The sequence below is a fragment of the Ostrinia nubilalis genome, chromosome 30 (assembly GCF_963855985.1).
Source record: "Ostrinia nubilalis chromosome 30, ilOstNubi1.1, whole genome shotgun sequence".
Lineage (NCBI taxonomy): Eukaryota > Metazoa > Arthropoda > Insecta > Lepidoptera > Crambidae > Ostrinia > Ostrinia nubilalis.
In genome coordinates this window covers 275,543-287,944 of record NC_087117.1, presented here as the reverse complement: position 1 = coordinate 287,944, position 12,402 = coordinate 275,543, and the positions used below count along the sequence as shown (strand labels likewise).

The following is a 12,402-nucleotide window of genomic DNA, read 5'->3' as shown; positions in this document are numbered from 1 at the left end:
GCACTTTGTTACCTCGCCATTTTAAAACCTAATTGCAATAACAAAATGACTTATTATTACCTAACATCATGAAGTAAAATCATCACAATAAAAATAATACCTATCTAATGAAAGATTTTGTTTACCTTCTATCAATATTTGATACTCTATTGTCTTAATATTATATTAATAGCTCTGTATCGACACAATTAACAATAATTGCTTATGTAAGTATCTCATCTTATTTGAGATTTGTGATAAAAATATGATAATCAATACGAACCTATTGGAAGGTCAACATGCGCCCTTACGAAGGTTGTAGACGTATCAAGAGGTAAATTCAATTATTGGACGTTATAAGTAGGTACTTAGGCTCAGCTGAACTGTGGGCGGCTGGGTTTTATTTATAAACAAAACATTTCCACTGTATTACGTTTACTTCATCGGATATAATCGCGGAATTTTCCTTCATTTCTTATAAAATAATACTCGTAATATTTATTTTGTACTACGCCTACGTCGTTAGAATAAAGCTTAGCATTGCTAAAAATACAAAATTCTGTTAATGTGTCCAACAATTATACCTAACGGTAACATTGAAATTATATTATGTTTTACAAAATAAGACTAAAAGTAGTTTAAACGCAAAAGGTTTAATAATGATGCCAACACCATTTATTTTCTATAAGGCATCTCTACATGTTTCTTTGCAGATAAAATTGAATACCTACTTAGACCTATTTATGTTATCATCATCTAAAACTCAATGTAGTATTTATTCAATTTAATGTTAACACTTGAAACTAACGTAGAAATGTACTTAAATAAAAATTATCTCGTTTGTTTTTAAATTTTTTGGCTCATAATTCAATCGTTAATCGGGTTCCGATCAATTGAACAAACCAAAACGCACATCACTACGCGCGCGAAACGTAAACGCATTGTAATGACCGCCGCAGAATATTCGATGCATAGATTGGACAGATATCGCGGATCATAAATTTGTTGATAGCTCATTATGCGACGTCGTGTGTAATGTGTTGGCAAGTCGTAGTTTGGATTAGGCCGAAATGTTTACACTGTTAAAACTACGGTATCAATGGCAGATTTATTAGGTATCGTTAGGGACACTGCCCTTAGTGTTTGTTTCCGTTTCTTTTTTCAGGAATGGTAAACACAGCTGGACTGTCGTGTGAACAAGCCCTTAGTTGTTTTTGTCAATATCTCTCCTGCACTGAATAGCTAAAAAAACATATTTTTTATTATGATTTTACATGTTATTTTTTTCTTTAGTTGAGTTTTTTCGTGATAAATATTTAGGTAAGTACTACGGTTATTCTAATAATATCAGTTATTGACGAAAACATATAATTGGTGTAAAGCTTTATACTCAGATAGTTAATAAGTTAATTAACACTGTTTGTTTTCCAAATAAAGTAAAATAAAATAAATAAAAATAAAATATTATATATTTTTTCAATAAAGCATAATCACTTTAGTTCATGTAGTTGTAGAGTCGTTAAAAAATATTTACAACATAAATAAAGATAAAAAAATCGATTACCTACCTGCTTACCCAACTAATGTAGCAATAAATTATTTTCCTCGAGTTTAAAAAGAAACTGTAAAAAAGGGTAGAAAAATAAGGAAAACCCTTTCGAGGTTTTCTTTTAAAACGCACAAAGGCTTTGAAAAGTTACAATGAGGCAAACAAGTTTGAAAGATTTCACAAGTCGTTTTGACGAGGAAATTACCGTGATTTATATCAATACAAACATTAAGTATAGGGCTTTTTTGTTGAGTAATTCTTTGTATGGTTTCCTGGTTTCATTTGAGAACAACGGACACCATTAAAAAACCATTGAAAGAACTCATAATTTTGGTAATTTAACCCTTGAAGTGTTCGTGAACGTGTAGGCATTGCAAGTAGGTAACGCCCGTAGCTTGCTTATGTGAAGCAGCAAATTGAACGCACAGCGTTGAATAGAGCTCTGTGATTGGTTCGTGTGTCACCCTGTGCGTCCACGCGCACTGTGAGACCTCATAATGTTTGTGAATACGGGCGTTAGTATTGCAAGTAAGTAGGTCCTTTTAATTTTCCCAAGTAACTTACTTAAACGAGACCTTACGCGGACTACTTTACTTGAAGTAAGTAGTCCGCGTAAGGTCTCGTTTATATGTGCTAAGTACCTACTTAAATTATACTGAAACTTAAAGTTAACATCTTCTAGATAAGTACCTAATTTATCGTTTCTTAAATTATTTTGAAAAGTTATTAAAAGTAATTTGCTTGACTCTGGCTGTAAGTAATCGCATGAAAATAAAAATGAGAATGGAAAAAATGAGTACAATCTTCAATAAACAAAACAGCGCCGCCCTGGCGGTTGAATCTCGCAATTCCTTCATAATAAGCCATCCCTAGATGGCGCAAAATCAATATATTAAGTTACAAGAGATATCGCCGCCTGCCGTGCCCGCTGCGGCGCACTGCAGCTAATTCCGTATATTCTACATTTGGGGCACGGATCAGGGGCGAACAAAAACTGCTCGGATTAGCCACGCGACGTCGTTACCTTCTTTGATTGTTACAAGAAAAATAATAATATTTACATGCGTACGAACTACGAAGATTGGTTGCGCGCCGTTCCGTTTTTAAAGTTTTTGAACACGCATTTCTTTTTCAAATAAACAGTTGGCGTTTTCAAAAATCACATCTGAGGTGGTATTGTGTAAAGCAATCTTAATCATTTGACAGTTTATAACGTACGATAAAGTCAGTTAAACAAAGCGTTTGACAGAATAATCGTACGTTATGAACTGTCAAACGATAACGAATGCTTTACACAATTCTACCTCAGAAGAGATTCGATATAATAATTAACAACATCCTTCGGTACAAAATACAATTATCAAAATCAATCAAGTAGAACAAGTTCAGTTTAGTTCAATAAGTACTTAGTTAAACGTTTGTAAGTGCTCATTACTGTTTTAAGGAATACCTAAAGCACCTTAACTCCTACGGACTTTGTATCATTTATAGTCGTAAATATTCAGTTTTTCTGTGAGAACATGCAAATTGTAGTCATCAAGAAACTCTCGACCGCTTAAAACTGAATTTAAGTAGCCGCTAACAACTAAATTATCATTTAAACTCGACAAAAACAGTTCAAAATGCATAGTCAAGTGCGAAAACTGTTATTTGATGGCAGCACCATCTGTTGGCGAACTTAGAAGACAACGAATGTGCTTATCAAAAGTTTGCTTAATTTTCTTTATTTTCCTATGATTTGGCTGTCACAAAATGTAAACAGGAATAAACGTATCCACTGTTAAATATGTTTTTGATTATTGTATTATAAGCATGCCTCGACCTCTATCTTTTATCACAAACATTTTTTTTAAGAAACAATTATGAGTAATAATAACTAAGTATTTACTTTGTATTATGTATTACTTGGTAAGTAAAAACATTTTTTCTTTCTTTCTTTACATTGGATATTTAATTTTTAAACTTGACATTTAATTATAAGATAGATTTTATTCAAACAAGAAAGCAAAACAGTATCTATCGACATAATTCCTTAAAAACCTGACACATTATATAACTTGTTATTCTTTTCTTTGAACAAAGGCATGTGAAAACGCCTTCTCATCAAAAGTTCCATCGCGAGGTAATTCAAAGTTTCTTTGTACAAAAACACGGGTACATTTCAAAGAATTCTATCATCATAAACCAGGATCCTGGGGCTGTATCGCTATATCTTTGCTGTACCAAATAAAATATGTAAACACGAGCGAGTCCCGACTCTCGTTATAAAAAAGGATTTCGCGTAAATAGGATGATGCTCGCGATGGCGGCGAAAAGATTTCAATAATGTATTTATTGTCGTGCACAGATCGCTTTGGTGCTTTGAGAAGATATTAAATATATCCTGTGGGGTTGACACTTCGATGCGTATCATTGTGTGGAATTAACGCCATCTATTTTTAGAAATATTAATTAACTTGACAGTCTACAAATAATATTCAGCAAATTCAATCAAAAGTTTATTACAAGCAAATAAAGTAAAAGTAAAATTAATTAAATATTCTGAGTTATCTAAGGCTTTTAAAGATTTGGTACTATTACAAGTTTGGCCTCAGTAAAATAATGTGAATTATGAGCCAGTGCTAAAAAAGCAGCGCAAGAAACTCAGTAGTTTTAACCTAAACTGCACTTCTACCTCCGCGACACCTAACTGTAACACTGACATTATTATGTCGTTGACATTTCTCATAACTTACATCATTTGATGACGCTCGATGAACTTGTACGTGTCTGTTATACAATAAATAATATAGGTACTAGGTACCTAGTTGAACTTGAATGAAGTTAGAGTTGACACTTGTATTTGACCTTTTAGCCTTTGAATGTCGCGTTGGTAGTTATTGTATGAAGCGCCCACGCGCATTTGGCCACTGGTCGCAGCCACGCGCCACGTTTTAAAAATTCAGATTACTTATTTTGTAATGACCCTTTCAGGACACTTAGACGTCGAAATATAGCTTGCTCTACCACCACTTCGGGGTACACATGGTGGAAACGACAAGTGATCTCACTCGATTATTTCTAAACTAAGTATACTAGATTTGTGAACCACTTTCAAAATCAGTAATTAGTAATAAGTTTTTTGATATCTGTATAGTTTAGAAATAATCGAGTGAGATCACTTATCATTTCCAGTTTCCACTCTGTATAGCCACACATCGACAGACTGTTGAGTGGTAGAAGTAAATCGAACACCATTTTCGGCGTCTTAGTTATCACAGGAAGTCCTGAGACAATTTATAAGATTTATAAGGTTTTACCTAGTTGACAAATAACGGTAAAACGTTATTATCGCGTATTTTACTATGTTATTTTATTGTACTTAGTCCGTAGTGTAACATAGTCTACGAAATTATCGACTTTTTAAACAGGTACCTACTTTTATAACAAAAAGTGTCCTTCATGGACTAAGCATGAGTGTAGAATTGGAAAATCCTTTTTTACCAAATACCTACGTCATAAAATTAATATCTGTGCTCCAAATTTCAGTCAGGAAGTGTTTGACATCGTCAAATATGTGTGGCACACAGCTCGCTGCATCGCCGCTGCATTAGCACTGCATTCGCGCCCAAACGCGGGTCGGCGACCTCGCGGCGTCATTTGCAAGTCGCTTTTTAAATGTTCGTTTATGTAATATTCATGATGTGACGTGGTCTGTTAGGCCTCGTTCCAGGACATTCCAGTTTTAAGGGATCCAGTAATGCAGGATATAAAATGTATGTGTAGGATAACAACTGTCTACAGCATTTTTGCGCACGGGTTATGCATAGCTTATTTTTATTGCTTTAATACCTAGAAATAAGAATAACAACAAAAAATTGTTCTGAATTTGCTTTTATGTCTAAAAAATTGAAAAATTCATATCAATGAATGTATGAAACATGAACATAGAGATGACTTAATTTGTTGCCAAATATATTTTTTTCTTTCTTTCTTTCATTCTTTCTAATTATTAAAACATGCCAAACATCCATTTAAGATTCATTCTCACAAGAGAAAATTTAAAATAGAGTTCAAATATTTATTAAAAATGAAAAGTTCTAATTTACTGTCATGTTCCATAGAAGATTTTTCTCACAAAAATCTAACCCTATCATGCTTTCAGTATACTGGCCTTGGTAACGTCGTCTCTCAAATCGCACTATATTTTGATGAAAGCGTGCCCCTTGTTCTTGCGAATAAGCCCCCATAATTATCTTTAAATATAAGGTACTTGATACAAATAAGGCCTACCTAACTTTAAATGCTTATATTTTAGTAAATATTAACGCCAATCAACAAAAACAAAGTTAATTAACTTCTTCCATCCTTTAATTTTAGCAATATTACTAAAAATAACACAATTTTTAACTAAATCTCTTCAAAATAAGCAAATTACGAAACCACTGTTTTTGGCTTTAATAAATCACCTACACGGAATAAGGCCTATATGATTCAAATGCCTCTAGACCTTAAAATTGAGGTTGTATTAAACAAAATGCGGTCTTATAACATTAAACACGTCGATTTCTTTGCGTTATCAAAATTTTACATACCAAGTAAACAGAAATATACTGTATATCTCTAGATAAACTTAAATTCCACTTATTAAGAATTATGCATAATTTACAGATAAAATTAAATATTCATAGTAACAAAGTAATGATTCCTTACATATATTATTAAAAAAAATATCAAAAACAAACAATATTATTTTTTTGTATAGGGCTTATTAAAACACCGTGTTCGAATAAGGCCTACACATAAAACCTTTTAAATAAATCAGTTTAGGAATGTCATTTAGTCTTGAATTTTTGTAAACAAAATGAGATCTCTATTTTTATTAGAACCAGTGCATAAAATGGCTTCTGAATCATCTTTACGAACTCCTACACAATCTTTGTGATACCACCATAAGCAGTCCTTTATGGTCGCATATCTGCTACTATGTCTTCGAGACAGGCATGATAACAACAGCTTTTATTCTTCTTTTCTTTACAATTATACATACGGCTTTTTTTCTTATTTTTTATTGGTTTTGTATTTTTTTCTTTTTTTTTTTAAGGGTTTGTAATTTTTTTCGACTCTGTTTTCTTTTTCTTTTCTGTGCTGTTAGTAACATTCTTATTAAATAAATATTTAGTTACTCTTTTACTCATTAAGTTTAATGAATTTGTCCGTAATCAGGTGTTAACATAAGTATCTAATATGGCCTACCATGCTGAAATAAGGCCTAGGCCTTATTAGATATCTCCCTCTTGTTGTCTTTAAAAATTTACAAATAATGCATCTATAGCCAGTAGTACAAATTAAGGTAATTATTAGCTAGTAAGAAATATTTAGAAACGATTACCAAGAAAAGCTTAATCTAAAACAGCGTCATTTTACCGAAAATTTAAGATGAAATCGCCAGATTTTTATAAGACAGCACGAAATCACTCACCACCTTAGAAGAACGCGTGCCAATTGGTACTGGTATCGTGGATCGGGACGCTCTTGCACTCTACCGGATTATAGGGCATATGAGTACGTGTCCTTGAAGTATTATCCCGGTTGGATTTATTTATCTGTGTTTTCTGATGTATAGGCCTTATTAGAACGTAGGCCTTATTTGTATCAAGTACCTTATCCCAATGAGAATGTTACGTGCATCTTTAGAGACATTCTACTATGAAGATGGAAAATTCAAATCGCTATAACTTCTTAAAAAGCAAATATTTTCGATTTGTAATCGCAATTTTTTATATAAATTTGCTTATATAATCAGAATATAATAAGTAAAATCCATGCGCAAAAAATAATATTTTTTTTGTTGACCGGTGTAATCAATGAAAAGACAAGCATAAGTTCAGAGTAAACATTTTGAAGCCTCCAACGTACTCCTTCAAGAGGCCGCGTGCTGCCAAGAGGCGCGAAGCAAAAGTCAGTGTCATCTGTCAAACTTACCACAGACCAACAATCAATTACAGCACAGTATGTATGAAATTCGAATTGAATCAGTTTTTCGCGGGACACTTTACACGGGATGTTCGAGTGAACGTCAACATTAAAACACGTGTTAAAACGGGATCCAGCAAGAAACGGGATGACTCCGTGGGAACAATACCGTCTTTACCATAAGGGCACACGGGGCCCGTGCCCAGGGCCTCTATTCTCAGGGGGGCCCCGAAGGACCTACAATTTCTCTCACACATTTATTCTCAAAACATTTTTGTCGGACACATTACTTTTTTTCGCAAATTAGTAACCTTATAAGAAGGTATTTACTTGGCATATACACAGATACTGTGGGCATATACTACGCTATTATATCGATGACTGCGGCTATTCCTACCAGGGTGTGGAAACTTCCATACAACGGTCATCGAAGTGAAACTTGCTTCCAAACAGCGACATCGGCGAATAAATTCAAATACTTTTTAACTACCCTAAAACGCTCTAGATGTCGCTGCTCCTGTTTCCTTCATATTTTCATTTTTTTCTTAATTAAAATATATTTGAGAATATTGTTAATTACAATGTAAAACTTTTTTTAAATGAAATTAATTTGTTTTAATTTAAAACTGAACATTGACATTTTTGTTATAATTTACATAATAGAGTAGTAGAAATTACTATTTAACATATGGCAACTTTGTTTTTCCTCCAAAATGGCCGGTGTTGTTTTTGTTATGTTAAATGCATTCTTGTTTTCTTAGCCATCATTTAAGTTTTCTGTGGCCCTATTAAAGTATTGAAGAGTCGTCGAGTCAAATTCAAGTTCATTCCTTCGTACCTGCTGCTGTTCTGGTTCATCGGAGTTTTGTTCGTTCCTTCGTGAATCGCGAAGAAACTTTCTGTTATGTTCACAAGTGATCTGAGTTTTCTCAATGTGCAAATGCTTTTTTAGTGTTGTTGAAAACTTTGCGAAAAGACGCTTTTGGTGTAATATAATATTATGTGTGTTCATAAATAAAGTAAAATTATTAAATTCAAAAGTTTTTGTTTACTTATTTGCATTTCCATGTGCAATGTAGAATTTTTCCAAATCCATTGTTTTGAAAATAATACAATACGTACACCATAAAGATACATATTTTCAAAATAATGGATTTGAAAAAAATCTACATTGTACATCATAAAAACAATAATTCTTTGAAGGTTATGAGGGCCTATGTGTGCGTGAACTGTGTGTATGTGTGCGTGGACTTTATGTATGTATGTGTGCGTGTACTATGTATGTATGTGAGCGTTACGTACGTAGGTTAAGTACAGGGAATTTAACACCAGGCTGTCAATTAGTAGGTTCAAAAATTTGACAGAGAGGGTTCTCTATTTGCTATGTATTACTTTTCTCTATGATTCCTACTGTACAAATTAATAATATTTCCGAACGCATCCTACCTAATTTACTAAGAACACCATCTAGCGATCACTCACGCAATCACTCCGATTCCAAAGTCAAGCTGCACCGTCTAAACAAGGCCTAACATAAATGTCGACATTGTCTATGGTCAGGGGAATGGGAATCCCCGAATGATGTATTAACACGTTTACTGCGGGAGCTTAAAACTAAGGTCTTTAAACTGGTGCGTCACGGGGAATATTGCACCCCTTTAATGTACTACTTCAACGTGCGTTACGGGTATTAAAATGCCCCGTACACCTACAATGTGTTAATCACCTATAACTTTATGAAATTTTACTTTTTTTTTATTTTTATTTTTTTATTAAGTAAATTATTACATAGGCTATGCTAATCTCGTTTCGTAAGTAGATACGAAGTATAATAAATAAATTAAAAACCAAAGAAAATTCGGGACACATTGAACCCCGTATCGCACTATTCATGTTAAAATACGAGTATTTTGTGCCCCGTAGCGAACAAAAACATTTTTTATCGATGAAAATAGTAGTGATGTGAGTAAATAAAAACGATAACTTTTATTTAAAAAAAAAGTTTAATCAGTATCCAACATGGGTCAAGTTGAAAAGCGGTTGAAAAGCCGAGTCTGCTGGTTTTATGACAATATTCTTCAAAATTGTGAGCTTAAAATTTTCTTTATTTGGACTTTCCGGAAAATTTACTTCTGGGACTTGTCCTTCACTCTGATTCACATTACGTAATTCTTGATAATTTTGTCCGGTACTAAAGCTCGTGATAATATCATATTGAACAGGTGTTGAATGCCGCTGGAAAACTTTTCGCAACATTGGTGAAGTAGCTGACTGTCGGTGGGATGACCTTGGTGGAACGGGAGTTTCGTCATTGTTTTTGTTACGTGACATTTCTAACATACGTCGTGAGCGCTTCATTATCGATATTTGACGTCACGTCTGTCACTGCACTAATGCAAATAAGCCTACAACCCCGTACGGGCGCACGATAAATTCGTACGGGGGTTTTCAGCCCCGTATCGCACTAAAAGGTAATTTCTACTGTCTGGTCGGTACGGGGTTCATTAGACCCCGTATATTTTTATAATGTCAAAAAGCTTCATAATTCACAAACAACACAAAAATATAGTTATCTCTTTCACACTGCTGTAAACACCAGAGATACAACTCCCGCACCAGAGTGAACAAACACTATTTCTAGTCCCGCACTGGGGAAAAGTCGTGCACGGGGCTGAAAGGGCCCCGTAACGCAGTGAACGTGTTAAACTTTCAGTCTGTTATGAGTGAGTGGGGTTATTTTGTTTCATTTAATATTTAAAATTGAGTAAGATAAACAAAAGTTTCGATTTGTTCGTTTGTCGTTCGTTTAAACATTATTTTATTATGTCGAAAAGAACATATTTAAGTGGTTCACAAAAAAGAAAAAAAATTATAGCTCAAAAAGAAATAACGGAAAAACTTCCAAAACTCACTTCATTTTTTACGGTGGAAGAAACAAATAAGCCGAGAGATTATTCATTCTCATCACCGCAAGACAAAAGTACCTCTGAATGTTACCAGGAAAAAGAGGTTACGTGTGACGAAAATGACAATCACACATCAGATGCTAAACCATCGACTTCAACTTACTGTGAATTAATAACTGCAAGCTTAGAGAATGTATCTGTGTCTCCTGACCCGGGTACTTACTGTGACGACATTTTACCGGAAAAAGTCCGTGATATTTGGATTCGAAAAGGGCCAGAGTTTTTCCAAAATATAAACAGTGACTTCTCCGAAACTTCTACTAGTTTTCCAGATTCAAATGGTAGAACAAAAACAAGATGCTTGACAAAAAATATTTTTATTCGTAAATTGACGAATGGTGAGTCTTTAGAAAGAAAATGGCTTCTTTATTCACCAGCAAAGAAATCTGTATACTGTTATTGCTGCCGTCTATTTAATACCACTACTGGTGCTGGACATAATTTAAGTTCTCCTAATGGATATAAAGATTGGAAGCATATAAGTAACTTATTGATAGAGCATGAGAACAGTTTACAGCACAGGGAATTTATGATGAATTATGTTGCAAGAATGAAAACTACTGGACGAATTGATACTGAGTTGCTGTACCAATATAATAGAGAAATTAACTATTGGAAGAATGTACTTAAGAGGATTGTTGCAGTAGTGAAATTTTTGGCTTCAAGAGGTCTTGCTTTCCGTGGTGATAATGAGACATTAGGATCGCAAAATAAGGTAAACGGCTACTAGTTCGTGATAGTACGTAAGTTCGTAAGTTTTTTTTCTAGCTCAAATAATAAGCAAATGGAATATTATTTATAAAAATTCTTCATTACTACAAAAACTCTATTATTTAAGCTATCTAAAAAACCAAGTACCAACATTGTGGCGCCAAAAATGAGAGCAATACGAAGCTTCAAACTCTCAGAGAGCCAAAAACAGCCGTGCGGCTTGCAAAGGTTGCTCTCACCGTAAGGTTAGCGCTCCAACTTCTTAAGCTTATAAAAAGGCGAAGGAACGTCGATTTAAATAAAAATTGTAATATTGGTTTCATGTGTTCCTTGACAATTGATTTGGCTTAAAAAAAGTTATATAAAAACGTAGAATTCCTTTAAAATTGCGATTAATTTGACTCACGAAATAGCGTACATATTATTTTTCGGGTGTCCCCTATTTCGTGACACTACCGATTCAAGGATATTATGGATAACATTTTGATGCTTGGTTTTTAAATAATTATTTATAATAATTTAAATGTAAGTTATGAAACAAATAATGCATTTATTTAAGTTTCTCATGACCTAAATTCGGTATATGTTTCATTCACTAGAATTTATATGACACGAGTTTGAAGTTCACATATATGACCAATTTTAAGATAAATTACCATAAGTAGTACCAGCATAATTTTGGTTTTATTTCGATTTGTTTTATTTATCTTTGTTTATTTGTATTGTATATGGGATAGATAATAGTTATTTGACACATTTTGACAAAAATCCTTGAATTTTACTTGGGGAATTTGGAATAATCAGTATCACGAAACAAGGAACCGTATTATTGTTACTTTTTTCCAAGTTCGTGATATATAAATGTATGGTGTTAGGTACTTTTATGACACACACCATCAAAGAAATCGACAAATTTTTTAGTTTTTAATACTTACCTACCTAAGGAATTAATTAATTACTTACTTTTTATTATGAGTCATTGGCGTATCTGGGGTTATTTTCAGGGGGGGGGGGCTACCCCCACTTGAAACAGCTTCAGGGGTGGGATTATGGGGAGAAAGGAGGGGGGGGGGGGTACAAATCAAAATTGTATGGGTACGGAGGGGGGGGGGGTTAAGTCTCCACCACATTTCTAATGGTTAATATAAATATTTTCACATATCGCTAGAAATAACAAATCTAAATTTTATGGGTACGAGGGGGGGGGGGGGGTAAGTTTCCCCCCCCCCCTACATTTCTAAT

General features: G+C 33.8%; 2 protein-coding genes across 2 annotated transcripts in view; both read right to left on the bottom strand.

Annotated features, from left to right (window-relative positions):
* Positions 1-6,625, bottom strand: part of LOC135086030 (GILT-like protein 1) — a 121,422-nt gene extending 114,797 nt beyond the window's left edge. The window contains exon 1 of the mRNA XM_063980804.1: positions 6,621-6,625. The gene's annotated coding sequence lies outside the window, so the exon portion shown is untranslated. The remainder of the gene's footprint in view (positions 1-6,620) is intronic.
* The window catches only part of LOC135085877 (RNA-binding protein Musashi homolog 2), a 162,801-nt gene that overhangs the window by 35,879 nt on the left and 114,520 nt on the right, over positions 1-12,402 (bottom strand). The gene's annotated exons all lie outside the window — the stretch shown is intronic.